Source organism: Leptidea sinapis, chromosome 18, assembly GCF_905404315.1.
Source record: "Leptidea sinapis chromosome 18, ilLepSina1.1, whole genome shotgun sequence".
NCBI lineage: Eukaryota > Metazoa > Arthropoda > Insecta > Lepidoptera > Pieridae > Leptidea > Leptidea sinapis.
In genome coordinates, this window is record NC_066282.1 from 11,939,073 (window position 1) to 11,954,944 (window position 15,872).

General features: G+C 33.4%; 1 protein-coding gene across 2 annotated transcripts in view; it reads left to right on the plus strand.

Annotated features, from left to right (window-relative positions):
* The first annotated feature begins 2,060 nt into the window (after positions 1-2,060).
* Positions 2,061-15,872, plus strand: part of LOC126969536 (uncharacterized) — a 60,328-nt gene continuing 46,516 nt past the window's right edge. The window contains exon 1 of one of the 2 annotated variants that reach the window (XM_050815023.1): positions 2,061-2,238. The gene's annotated coding sequence lies outside the window, so the exon portion shown is untranslated. Of the gene's footprint in view, positions 2,239-14,434; positions 14,586-15,872 lie in introns of those variants that run through there. The other variant, XM_050815024.1, reaches the window with a different exon arrangement.

Below are 15,872 nucleotides of genomic sequence, written 5' to 3' on the forward strand. Positions count from 1 at the left end.
CTCTCTGCATCTTCTACCGCATTTATCACGCTCAGAGGAGCTGTTCGGGTTGATTCCAGCGGTCGAATTCCACCACTGGACATTACGTGCAAAGTACCATCCGCAACACGTAGACGTCTGGCATTCCACAACCGCGCGTTTTGTTCGAAATTTATTGCCTCGCACAGCCACTTTGTGGAATCAACTACCGGCAGCGGTCTTCCCGAACAGATACGACTTAGGGACCTTCAAGAAAAAAGCATACTCCCACCTTAAAGGCCGGCAACGCATTTCTTGACACATCTGTTGTTGCGGATGTTCATGGGTGGTTGCCACACCTCTCCCCATCCCGTGAGCCTCTTGCCCGTTTGCCCCCTCTCATATAAAAAAAACATAATTATATCGTATGAGGAGTGGCAAAAAGTTTCTTGCTACTTACTCGAAAACTTTTTTGTGGTGTGGTGGTAGATTCTTTGACAGTTAAGTGACACATTTTACATTCAGTGACATCTTAACCGAATTGAATAAATGATTTTTCTCTCTTTCTATATTTTAAAACCAAAAACAACAATTCTGGTAGAGTTTATTTCACCGTTTCTTCTCTCGCACTATTTGTTTCTGGAGCAGTACTAAAAAGTATCCCCAAGGTATTGGTTTTCATCTCCGACTCCTGGTCACACCAGAGTGACTACGATTATTTTTTTCGTCGTCACACCACGAGTCTCGCTACATCCTGTAATTAATATTTGGTCCTGTCATCACTGTGGATTGAAAATAATTAAGCGAATGGAGGTGGGACACTCTTAAAATTGACATATCTCTAAGGTAAGCAGCTAAGTTTTACGTAAGTAAAGTCTGAGCAATGTCCAAGTATAGATCTCAGCCTTAGACATGATTCTTTAGCGTTTTGGCGTGTCCTAGATAAGTGGGGTCTCTCTGCATCATCTATCTTCCGTATAGACGGAGCCACCGCAACGGAGATTTTTATTTTAATTTGTATAATGATGTGATTGAGAGGAAATGTGTGAAGCTGATGTGGTAGAAAAAACTGAAAACAATTAAATCCAACTTGATACTTTTATGCGTTCAAAAGAAAAAGGGAATAGACATATGGAAGGAAACCCAAGGGAATCGGTTACAATGTAAAATTAAACACAAAATTTATGTGAACTCAAGTTTCTTCGGGTTATTTCTCTGGAAAATAATCCAGTCGTTTTCACGAGACATTGATAGTTTTCAACGGTGTGAGTGATCGCAGGAATCTTGTAACACTGAAATTGAATACAATGAGGTATAATTTGGTGGTCCGATGTTTTCAAATACACACCTCAGGTTTTCTGTTATTTTCAATAACTAGACGCAGCTTCACTGATATTGGAAGCCTTTAAATAATTATTATGAATAGTTCTGTTTAAAATGTAGTGTGCTTTTATTATTGATGGAAGCGCCATCTATGATAGAGCAGTGAAACTAAGAATAAAAAGTGTGGTAGAGTGACTCTATGGCTGCTTACTTCATTCATTAAGTAGTTCCTATCGCTAAAATAGTCCGCTAGATGGCAAATAATTTTGTTTTATATTTTTTTTGCTACAATACACATTCTATCAAAACCTTCGGAATATCACATTGTATTAGTATTAACATGTTATAATAAGATAATATTATATTTTGTACAAACTTATACAAAGTTTAACCGTCAGAGAGTAAACAACTGTTATTAAAGTACAATATTTAACATTAAGGAAGTATGTACATTGATGGATCAAAAAGATTAACTTAAAATTGGTGACGACATGTACTGGTAGATTTTATGAAAATTTATCATATCGAACGATTTGAATTGTAAAATAAAGTAGAGGTAAGTACTTTAGAAATAAGCGAACACGGGACATGACATTGTGCCCACCGCTATTGTAGGTAGGTTGCTACACTACCTGTATAACGGCATTGATACTATATACCTGTCCCTTACTACCTGTACGAAAAATCGAAATTAGAAAGAGACGCGAATAGAAGTCGTCTCGCAAAGCAAACATCACAGCCGTATGGCGTAGCCTTCCGACTCCGAGTCTTTACAACATTCGTGTCTCGACGTCGGATTGGAAGTTAAACGAACATTGAACAAACCGGCCGTGGCGAGTCGAGTGGCAACTGGCGCCATTACTCTCGACGTACTGATCCGAACGTGACTGTGTCTGCTTTTCGCTTGTTTTCCGCTCATCGATCGTGAAAGAACATCAAATACTGCGCAGTGTTAAGGTAAGGAAGTTGATTTTAAGTTCTTATGGAAGCAGTGATTAGCGTTTCGCGAAGTGAGTGATATTCAAACGTTGTTGTAAAGTTAAGAGGAGCTTTCTCGCTTATTTATGCAAAGAATTTAAGTAAGGGCGGTGAGTGGATAAGAGTTGGAGGCTTGTGAGGTGCGACGAATGACGGAGGTACCTTGTCGCTTGCGCAGCGTAGGTACCGACTTAGTCAAGTGACACATTTGTTCCATGACTTCAATTTAATTTATATCAAAAATTTCTTTGTGTATATTTTCTAGCTATTATTTTTTATTGCCGTCATTGTGTACACGATCGTGCAGGCTTAAGTAATTGTGGTTTAAGTGTCTTATCACGCGTTGTATGTTTGTCACACACAACACACCCAATACCTATTGCACATATTTGTATTACAAAGTCGAGTCGCAACTATGAGTAATATTTTGTAATTACAAATACGCGACGCGATGAGAACTTGTTTTCGTTGATTGTAAAAACCAAGTCGTAAGCTGATTTGATAGCCATTATCTTTAATTTGTTTCAATTGCCCGAATTGTAGAGTCGTCAAATATTTTATATATCATTTATAATTGGCGTCACAAACAACAGTACACTAATGAGTCTTGGGTTCTTTCTTTGTAAGACAAACAAAACGTTAAACATGTAATAAAGTAAGATCTCTTTGTTCTTGTAAACAAGGAAGTTGCCAGAACTTCTTGATAGATATTTTATTTATCACAGGCTTAAAATATAGCAATAAAAAGATAAATTACAAATATTAAAACATGCCTCATTACTACTTATACCTAAGGTTCGGGGTAAATTTTTACCTCTTTTATGTAACTATGTGTATGTATTAATATAAATAGCAGAATAAAAACAAATAATATATAGAATACAATGTAGTTAGATACCTGCCTACTTGAACCTAATTAAAATTTATCTTATCAGGTCTTACCAATACTATCTTTATTCATTGTATGTCACACCTATGCCATACGTATTTTGAAATTATTTTTAGTTTGTGTCAAACAATAATAATATAATATAAACATTTATTTTTCCCCTTCAATACATTTTCAAAAGCTCTACAATCTCTAATATTATATTTTAAAATGTAGAAAATGGATCATTTGGAGTAGGTACATAAATAAACTAGCAAAGTAAGTAATCTTTTTTGATAATTGAGCTTTTTTGATTTGATTTTTCATTATTGTAGGTACTAAAGAAATCAGTTCAGAAACATATTTGAAATCACATGCAAAAGTATACGCAGGTGAAACTAGAGACGCTCACTGGTCTTAGATAAAATTATCACTACGAGAATTTTTCTGTCGCTAGCTGTCTGTTCTGAAATTCAAATTCAAATATTTTTATTCAAAATAGGATGTGACATCGACATGATATAGGCATTCATTTTGGAATGGGTGGTAGTCAAAAAAACTACCACCCATTCCAAAATGAATGCCTCAGACCTGAGAAGAATGGGCGCAACAAACTGAGCGGGCTTTTTTTTTCATCGAAGAAATATGTTTACAAAGTAATATTGTAAAATTAAACTTATTATTTAATAGCCTGAGGGCGGTCACTCCATTCCCAATCTGTGGTATCATTAAGAAAGCGATTTATGTTATAGTAACCTTTACCACACAAACGTTTTTAACAATTCTTTTGAATAAAGTAATACTTTTGTTTTGAACATTTATCAAATCATTAATTAAATCAGATAATTCTAACTCTGAATATTCAAAGTATATCGAACTGTAAGACTAAGCCTATTTAATGAAAGATATAAAAATCGCGCATACTTCTGGTACTGCAGAATTACTTCCAAACAAAAGATATAAGACGTAAAAATATGAAAATTAATACTTTACTGATATTAAAGTACCTATAACCAACTATAACAGATGACCGAGTGCCTCTATATAACATGAGTAGCTAGCCATCTGGCATTGGCGAATACTCATTCATTTAAAACAATACATGCATTTTTTTTCATCATCAGCCTTAGAAGTTATAATACAGCCCTTGTCCCTATAATATTACTAGCAACAATAAATACAAAAATAGCACTATTGACTTCACCCCTAATACTTATCGAACCATAAAAGCGAATTGAGTACAACTTTTCATGACCTAGGGATGTAACGATGTATGTCGATATTTTTAAAGTATTTATTGTCTGAATGACAGACAGAGTGACCTCGTAATTGACCCTCTGCTCCGATGAAACTGCATTGAATAGATTCCTTTCAATGACTGAAGCACAGTCCACATAAACGGCAATTGTTTTTTTTTTATTTCCGGTGATTTCTGTTTCCAAATGCGCTCTCGAATGTACCTGGGTACTGGGTACCGACAAATTTAACTGTAGGTAATTATTACTAAGACGATTCCATAGGATAATTGTTATACTTTTTGAAACTTCATTCAAAAATTTATTTCTACGAATAATATATAATACGAAAAAAGTATTTTTTTCTTTTAATACTAGATAATATATATGTACTAAACAATGAAGCAGCATTTTTAAATGTAGAGTATTATTAGTAAATTATTAATATGACTCTAATTTAATATCTTATGTCGATCTTACTCCATATTGAATAATTATTTTAGGATAAAATTTCGTTCATTGTATAGGAAATTAAATATTCTAGACACTAAAGCAGCATTGCTACAAAAACAAAATTCTAATAATTTTTAAACGAAACAAAAACATGTAATACAAAATTCGCTCATCTATATGAAGCGAAATTGCTTTTTTTGTCATAATTTTGCTACAATGCTACCTGCACGCTACAAGTACCTCATTGTTTCAATACGAATACAAATTTTTACCTTAAAAAACTTATTCTTAAAGCAAGGTTTATCCTCATCTACTCGAAATCTTCGGTAGAACTGTTTAGCTTAGTCCATGAAGGAATTCCAGCCAATAATTCTCCAAGTGAAAGGTCTCTCGGTTCGCTACACACTCTTTTTTTATTCGTCAGCTAACTTCGGGTGTCTTCTATACACATGCCTGCTAGGTGTATATCAAGTACCAGCATTATGTAGGCATTATTGTGTTTTTGTTTGAAGGGCTTTAGCTAATGAAATTACTGGGGTAGTGAGACTTTACATCTTAAAGTGCAATTGAATCGCCTGTCAAAATCTTGGTCTACTCGTTTCGCAAATCAGTCAAAACTGACTGATTGAAAAAACGAAATCAAGATGATTTACTGATAGAAGCGACGTATAATAATTTATATATACTGTACAATGTTATTTAATTTGATATTATGAACAGATACTTTAATTTTATATATATTATCTGTGTTTTATGGATTCATTTGTATAAGATGTATGATTAGAATACAGACGCACTAACTACAACATATGCGCAGATGTCATGGGAGGATTCTTTGCAATGGATGCCGGCTTGATTTTGGGTACCACATTTAGGCCGATAAGCAGTAATGTGTAAGCATTACTATGTTTACCTTTTGAAGGGTGCCGTAGCTAGCGAAATTACTGGACAAATGAGACTGAACATCTTGTCTCAAGGTGACGGGGGCAACTGTAGTGCCGCTCAGAATTTTTGGGTTTTTCAAGAATTCTGAGCGGCACTGCATTGTAATGAGCCTATCAATTACCATCAGTACAAAAACATATTATATGACGTATCTGTATTATACAGTTATTGTGACAGAGTGTTTATTATATACCTAAAGTTTCTATCGGATATATTATCTTGTACCCACTTAGCTCCAACTCACACTTGACTGATTTTCGTAACATTTAACTTGCAATTTTTGCCTTGTTCCGCTATTGGGAAACAATACAATAACTGAACAATTCACTTCCAAGATCACGCGGAAATTGAAGCGACCATCACAATCGTGACGAAATCTCTGGTTCATTTAACTGTCAATAGAATAATTATTATTAGTCGTATCTGCAACTGTTGATCTTTGATATCCATCGATTAAACATAACCTTGCGGTCTTGCAACTCGCATGGCAGCCTATTATGCATACCTATTCGAATTCGATCGGCTTCTAATTTGTTCTATGGAAATAAATCGTTTTGTTATTATTAGCCATCGATTCGTTCGATTGAACCAAATTTAGATGCTATCTATAGTTTCTTGTCGATATTTAATTCTTTAGTTATGTTTTTATTGGACACCAGTGGGTAAACAGACCATCTGATGGAAAGTATGAAAGAAACCAGTGGGAGGCCCCTTTGCCAAGGATGCCGGCTAGATTATGGGTACCAAAACGGCGCCTATTTCTGCCGTGAAGCAGTAATGTGTAGAATTATTGTGTTTCGGTCTGTAGAGCGCCGTAGCTAGTTAAATTACTGGGCAAATGAGACTTGACATCTTATGTCTCTAGGTGACGAGCGCAGTTTTGCAGTGGTGCTCAGAATTTTTGGGATTTTCAAGAGTCCTGAGCGGCACTGTATTGTGGGCAGAGCGTACTAATTACCATCAGCTGAACGTCCTACTCGTTTCGTCCGTTATTATCATAACAAAAGTAAAGACCCCCGTAGACATTTTGCTATGAGCTTGAAGGACTGTAAGTTGTATCTGTTTAGTAATATACATAGGAGCTAGAAGATGACTCTGCAAAATATCTGAGAGAGGCAAATAGTTTCTTGCGAAACGCGGGTTATGGAATACTAGATATTATTGTAGTATGGGTGAAATTACGCATTTTAACGTGATATCCGTTTGTAAAATTCGTGTGCTGGTTATAAATTGGTTAACATTGGGTAGAAGTTGCAGAAAGACCGCACATTTCAACGCAACGTTAAAGAATTAAGCCGAACAGATATGACTTGATTGACAATGATTCAAGCCCCTTTTCGCTGTATGCGGTCAAATAGAAGATGCTGGTACGGTACTAGAGAGACCCCGCTGAGTGGTGAGAACAATTTTCTATAAGAGGCCGAGTTTGCCTTAAATAGCTGTTGCAGGCGGTGGCTTATTATAGAGTACTGTCTCGCCTTACTGAGCACACAAAGATTCTTAGAGGCCTATTTGACCTTCTCTTTAAATTGAAACTCTATTTAGCGACGCCAAGTACGCTATAGATACAGGCTGTGACAGTTAAGGGCTCTCACTAATTCTCTCTTTGTTACTCTCTCTATGAGTTGCCGATTTCAAATCGGTGAAATATGACAAAAAGAGAGTCTATTTAAACTAAGAAAGCACAAATTAGTCTTCTTAGGATTTTTCTTGGCTTTGAACTGTTTCAAAAATGTTGAGCTACCTATAATACTAGTTTTTCAGTAAGAATTGATCCATATAATATAATTTAGAATTTTATACGAATAAAAAAAAACGTCGATCTCAAGAAACTAATCAATAGCGAGTCAGTCTCACACTTGAAGTGCTCCGTAACATTGTACAAGATATAGCACTGTGTACTCATAATTAATGTTGTAAAAAAGTCATTTTTGATAGCAGCAATACCAATATACAATCCGTCGCTGACAGACACACGGCAAGACGGACGGACAGCGACTATTGGGGTTTAAAATAAGAAATTTGCGAATGTTTCATTCACACTAACTAATAACACATTTGTGTTATAAATGTGAAAGAAACGTAACGACTTATCAGCTAATAAATAACTCAAAGATGTCAGCCTGTAGTTTTAAATCACAAATAAATGTTGTTGTGTTCATCAGATTATTAAAGACAACAATGGCTACCAGTTTCAATAATTAATTATTCATTATTCACGTCTTATTTATGAGTACAAAATTTTAATATTATCGATAAATAGTTTCTGCAAAACCAGTCGTCTGACGTATGTAGGAAAATAAGTAGACACGTATTTATCCTTAATATTAAGCCCGCTTTCACTTTCCGGGAACATTCGGATTGCAGCTTCGGACTCGGACGCTGTTCTATTCATACAAGTTCACTCGGATCATTGTATAAAAATAAAAGGGCGTCATCTTAAAAGGCCACATCATCAACCACGCAGGAACAATTATGATATAAATGTTTATTGTACGATATCACATTGTAAACCATATTTTTATAAAAAATGCCCGCTGAGTTTCCTGCGCCCGTTCTTCTCAGGTCTGCAAGTCTGGCAGTTTATTTTGAGTGGGTGGTAGTGTTTGACGTTCAATAAGTGATTTTGAATCCTATTTTGAATAAGAAATATTTGAATTTGAATCACCTTTAAACTCAACAGCTGTCCTCCTCTCCTCCATAAAGAATTTTGTTGAATAATCTTAAATAAGTTTGGCTCTATTATGTATTTCTTCCTTAAATTTTAATATTTTGAAAGTACTTTTTCAATATCGTGCTTCAATAAATATCCTTAACCTCTTTTATTCGGGTTGGAATGAATCGTGCAAATATGAATCCGAGTGTCATCTTATACTTTTTGGCTTAGAATCAGTTCGGTCTGAATGTGTATAGTGAAAACCCTGCTTTAGGGAACCGCTGCAACAACTTCCAATCGTATCTAGTATCTAATTATTTTTCGAGTTATAATACAATGAATAATAGAAATACAGCTGTCCTTGTAGTATAATGTTAGATTATATTATTATGTATTTACTCAAATGTTACAAACATTTAATGTAAATTCGATTTGTGAAGAATTCAAACTTTGTTTTAAATAATATATAAAATATCACAAGGCCAAAAAAATAGTTTTGGAATGTTTCACTATTTTTGCTTTTCTGCATTTGTTCATAATTTTAGAAACATCAAAACAGTTTGCAGTTTTCACATGTATTTTTGCATACAGCCCGTTATATTTAGAGTTTGTATTTCAATAGATTCACAAACAAAAAAGTTAAAAATAAAGTGCCATACTAAGCCGACCGCTCTTAGCACTGGGCAAACTAAGTTTTTTTTGGACTTAAATTGGATATTTTTAGAATCATAATTATTTAATATTAAAATATTTTAAGTTTAGAATAAATGAACTATTATATATACTATTCCTCACATAAACACTTAAGTTTCATGAGGATGGCTTAAATTGTTTGGTAGTTTGTTTCTTGTATATTTTGAACAATAAAAAATAATAATTAAAAAAAATAGTAAGCGACATGTCGAATTTGACCAAGTGTATCTATTAGCCAAGTTATTTTCAAAACGCTTTTCAAGTACTAACATCTGGATGCGAGGCGTGTGCTTCAATAACATATTCCACCTTCGCACGACACGCCACAAATTAGGATATGATCCCCACCATCTGGATGTGTGGCGGTCCTCCACAGTGCGGTGTTCAATGAGCTTTCTTCCACGTACTACTAAGCTGTGGAATGAGCTTCCTTGTGCGGTGTTTCCGGGACGATACGACATGGGTACCTTCAAAAAAAGCGCGTACACCACCCTTAAAGGTCGGCAACGCTCTTGTGATTCCCCTGGTGTTGCAAGAGAATGTGGGCGGCGGTGATCACTTAACACCAGGTGACCCGTACGCTCGTTTGTCATCCTATTCCATAAAAAAAAATGTTCTAAGTAATGTAACGAACTAATATGTCTTTTTATTTAGGGATGTAAGTTATCAATAATAGCCAATACCTTTCTGTGTCGCTGTTATCTGTTGTTCAATGACTCAAAATTTCCTTTCAATTGAAATCTTTGTTTGTTTTCCTTTGTTTCTTCGATAAAAAATCAATATAATTCATATAATTCTTAGAAGATTACAATTTTTGATCATTTTTATTATTAATTCTCTATGTTATGATTGTAATTATATTTTAGAAAAGGTCTTCAATCAATAACTACATATACATACATACATAATAAAGTATACGTTCATATATAATACAGTAATATATAGTATATATATAATTAAAACTTATTGTAATTTAATGACAATGCATAAATGTGAAATGATCGATTTAAATAAATTGTTCTTATACCTATTATTAAAATAAGAATTAAAATTAAAGCTTTAATAGATCCATAATCGAAGTAATTCAATACAAAACGTAAACGACAAAAAACTCGAATTTTTAATCGATATTTTCCATTAATGTTGAAGCGCCACATCACTATTATAGTTTACAGTATGAATAACACTTTATTGGGGTATTACACTCAAAATAGGTTAATCACTATGATTCATACATTAATTTTAGATCAAACTGTTTCAATTGTGTTTTCCATCACACCTATAGGACTAGGTTGTACAACGCTATCGGGTCTTTTTTGTGATAACCTTATTTTTCATTTTATCGTTGAACAATTATTTACTCCATGAAGTATTAACACACTTTTTGAAGTGAAAATTTCGTTCATAAATTTTGTTTAAAAATTTAATTTGTATAGTGAAAACTTATTTAGCCGCGTTGGGCAATTTTTGGTAGTGGAAAATCCTATGGGTTCGCGTTACTGACATATGCTCGTGATGGTCACACGCGAGAAATAATTAAAAAAATTAATTTTAATACTAAAAGTTCTAAGTTTTCACTTTTATCGGCAGTCTATACCTACAACTGACAATTTAAAAAAAAAAACATACTTGTTATTATTAATAATTAACATTATCATGCCTTCAAACTAAATACTTACTAAAATATTATTATACCTTATATCTGTTTAAGGTAATGGATCCATGGAATCTGCTTGGTATAATAATATGGACATAAAGTCTATATAATTGAAGTTGTTATTTATTATCGAGTAATATTATATTTATCAGCCTCTCCTGTACTATGTAATGGAATCAATACCGATTTACTGGGAAATTTTGTATCGAGGACAGTTGCCAATATAAATATTTTCATTACCATACCTCATATCCTGCCAAGATCACAAGAATATTGAAATAATATCGCCACATATACCATTTAAGAATAATACAAGTTTTATAATATTATAACTTTGGTGCTGTTTTGAAGTTTTAAAACTATAAACCAAGAAATGTTTCTTTACAATAATAACATATTATTTTCTTCTTTTTAGTACGGTTTGTTATTTTCTATATTAAAATATATATAAAAATAGTCTTTATTTTTTAACATTTAAGAGATTCACTTACTAGCCGAAACCGAAACTACAATCCGAAAATTCATTGCCTCCTAGAAAATTATTTACTAAGCATTCTTACGATGCTTATGTATATCTGCTCAGATAACAAACATTCGTTTAGAAATATATAATCCACCCATTTGCGATCGATCTGCAACCCAGTTTTGTTCTGTTATTCCTTCTGCTTTAATATTAAATAGAGTTTCCTTATATTTTATATTTTAAGTACAACCGACCATGTAAGTCCATCATCACGCAACCCATTCTTTTCTGAAAGACCAGAGGAACTTTAAAAGACTGTCCTTAAGACATTACAATATTTTTTATGCAAAACAAAACAGCAGATGTTAATGAACCATGGATAATAATGCTTAGAACATGGAGACATTGTAAAACTATAAATGAAAATAAAAACTAATCCCCCGGAAAATACATACTTTGCATATGTGACAATTTATTAAAGTAGATATTTGAGATTCCCTTTGTGTTAAATATTTTGTAGTCAACATAATAAGACACTTAGAACGTTGAACATAAAACCTTATCAGTATGGAATGTTTGATACAAACAATGAACGTAGAAAAACAAGATGTTTGCTTCACAAAGTCTTTGTGAGATAACGCGGTGTAAAGAATCATCCCTGCAAGAATCTTTGTTACATTATAATATTACTAGCAGATGCCTGTGACTTCGTCCGCGTGGATAAAGGGTCTTTAAAAATAATAAGCAAGTTTAGAATTGAAGATTGTATCATGTCCTATTCCAGCTCTGGTTCCCTTTTTCTCTCCCGTTCCCAACATAATATATGAATCGTACTTCGAGGAAGATTGCGATGGCAAACTAAATCTACTATTGGTATAGTTATAGCTCGTCGAGGTGAATTTCAGTTTCTCAAAAATCCCGCGGGAACGATGGATTTTTCCGGGATAAAACGTAGCAAGTAGCCCATGTCCCTTCCCAAGTTCTAGTCTATCGCTGTACCAAATTTAATCAAAATCGGTTTAGTAGCTCTGGCGTAAAAGCGTAACAAGTAAATTTACATTCACACTTGTAATATAAGTAGGGATTTTCTTTAAATTATATGATACTTTGAATTATTGAAAGACGTGTAATCGAGTCAGGTACCTAATAATTACCACACATAACATATTGTCACGATCAGTTATTAGTTAATTAAGTGGATTATTATTTAAATATTGCTAAATATTTCCACGTATATAATTTGCAATAATATGTTTTATCTTTGATATTTTCTATAGGTTTTAATTGTAATAACCTTAGCGCAAAGATATCGAAGTATTAGTGACGATTTAAAAAATACTTTTTGGTTCATGCGAAACTCTCTCAACCATTCTCTACAAGTTTTGCCCGTTTTTGTGTTACTTCAATCCAATTCTTCCTGCAGTTTTCTTGACATCATCCTTGCATATGGTCTATATTAAAATTAATCTCTCTCGGCCTCTAGGCCTCTTTTCCCGGGCTGTCTTTTTTATGAAAATAAGGGACGAGACGAGCAGGATGTTTAGCTGATGGTAATTGATACGCCCTGCCCATTACAATGCAGTGCCGCCCAGGATTCTTGAAAAACCCCAAAAATTCTGAGCAGCTCTACAACTGCGCTCATCAACTTGAGACATAAGATGTTAAGTCTTATTTGCCCAGTAATTTCACTAGCTACAGCGCCCTTCAGACTGAAACACATTAATGCTTACACATTACTGCTTTACGGCAGAAATAGGCGCCGTTTTGGTACACCCATAATGTAACCGGCAGAGGAGCCTCCTCCTACTCCTCCACTGTGTATCCTGCCCACTGCCACTTCAGACTTGCCATTTGTTTAATGGCATTGGTAACATATTGTTGTGTGTTTCAATAAATCCAGACCAAGTCTTTGAATTCAAGCTCTCGAAATTCCAAATTCTCCTAATTGGTCTTCGCAAAAGCTGATTAAATTGTACACTCCAGTTTACTCTTCAGCTTTCGGTATGGAATGCCTTACCTTGCACTTTGTCCATTTCTTGTATCTGTTTTAGCAGGCTAAATAGAAAATTGTCCGCAAAGACAATCTCTTTCTGGTCTACTGTTTTATTTTCCTTTCCGGCCTTTTTGCTTGCTACAGCATCTTCCCAGACCAACTAGATAATGCTAATACTGACTTTTAGGGAGGATGCTGTGATGAATTCCGATGGAAATTCGTGTTCTTTCAAATACTGATTTCTTTCCGTGAAGCGAACTATATTCGATTAGCATATCTTAGGAAATCTGCGGGTATGACTGAGCCCTTTGGTATGATTAGTGCAGCCCTGAAAGTGTTACAGACTTAGAGTTCCTTTTACATTAGTATACTACCATCCCTACTCTATGGTTATAGTTAACTTTACCAAATAAACGTCCTTTTAATAATTCTTTTGAATTTCGTAATACATTTGTTTTGATCTTTGAACATCTGGAATCTTATTTTAAAAGCATATATTGATACATCACCACGCAAATGACATACTAACTCGACCTAGCTAAGTAGTAGGCATAATAAATTAATGATTGTTTCTCGTTAACATTATGGTTATGACAATTTCTAGAAAATTCACCTATATGCCTGTGTGCATTATGTTTACATTATTAAGAATGTATTGAGAGACAACAGTTAAAATATTTATTTCCTTAAATTTTGCTCTCAATGATTCTTGAGGATCTAGGTTATAAAAAACGCAAATAGCCCTCTTCTGCAGCACAAAGATTGTATTAATATCGGCCGCGTTGCCCCATAGCAATGTACCACAGGACATAATACTATGGAAATAAAATAAACTAGTAAAAGGAACCACCAACTGCTAAATACCTGATAGCAATTTATCATCTTAGAAGAAATCGTAATATCTCCGTATAACACCACCACACTAACAGTTAATCTTATGAATTTAAAGGGATAAAAAATTTGAAAGCTAAACGCCCGGGAATCTAATATAGCAGTACAGTCAAACATAATATTTCAACACGAATACCAATGGAATTTGAAATTGCCGCAAACGTATGAAGATACGGTAAATTTCAAAAGGTCCTCACGTAGTACTTTCGTGATAGTTTTCAAACACAATCCAACTTGGCTGTGCAATACGTAGGCGTGTTTTTATTTCTGCTGCGTTGGTGGTAATCATAAGGTAAACAGAATTTGTTTAGTAACGAAGGTTGTTTGACCAGTTCTGTACGTCAAGTCTTAACTAATAAATGTACAGTGGTTTCCTAAGTGCAATAATCTATTGAATACTTGATAATTCATTGTGTGCAAACAATGCTAGGACATTTTATTTAGCAACGAAAGTGCTAACTCATACTTCTAGGTACGTTTGGTAAATATAACGATTATTTCATATTATATTATTCATTTTCATTAGTATTTTCGTAATTTATATGTTATTTTAATATATTTTTTAGAAGTCAAGTTGAAGTACCGAAAGTAATGAAAGAATAATATTATTGTTTCTTTAAAATTCCTTTACTTTTCCTCAATTTATTGGTATTTCATATCAAACTGCTATTTTAACGAGTTAAGTAGTATAATATTATAATGTATGTACTTCGTACAACAAACTTTATGTTTGAAGTTTTAAAAATATTCGTTTGATGTTGAGAATCCTTTTAAATAATTATCAAATCAAATTCAAAACACTATTCATTTAGGTCAAGGAAATAACACTATAAATGTCAAAAGATATTATTTTTACCATTTTCAAGCCTTTCGGAAATTGTTAAGCTTTAATGAGAAAAAATGATATTACCATTTACAAATTATTTTACTAACAATATATATAAACTGATGCTACAAAAATATTCAAAATAATCAAGGCATTACACAGTATGTCATAAAAATGATAAATATTAAGTAATAAATAAAAATGCAGGAGTTATATTGAGTGTATTAGATGCATAATATAAAAAAATAATATAGATAAATGTATGCATATATTAAATAACTTGAATTTTAAAAACGAATAAATTATAAACTAAAACGTTCCTAGAGAACCACACTGTTCATTGATGAATACACCACGAAAATCGGTGCAGTAGTTAGTTTATCGCGATGAGACATACACAGCGGAGGACTTTATTTTATAATATGTAGTGATAATATAAGGTGTGACATCAGTGACCCGACCATCGATTTTAAAAATCATTGCAAAAGTAATTTCATCAAATGAATATGATTTAAAAGTGGCAATAATTCCATCACCAGCTCTACCAACATTTTTATGTTTCAAACTCAATAGGGTGAAGTCAGGGCGGAGAGCTAGTGTATAATATATTATTTTATTGTCTCGTTCTCATCCAAATCTATTTCGGACGATGACGTCGACCCGTATTGTCATTGACATTGACATCACATACCTTTGTTTGTGTAATTTTTCTCAGATCATTTCAAATTGATTCTACTCTTTGTTGTTCACAAAATAACTATTATTTCTGTTTTTTTTTAAATAACTTAACCAATTAATAAGGTTAACAAAGAATTGTAAAAACTTATGATTAATATTCAACTTGATATGAAACTCAATTATTATTGCTAGTAAACTATTAAGAGTCTCGTGCCATTTCATTAACATAATATTGATTTCATTTTTATAGTCATT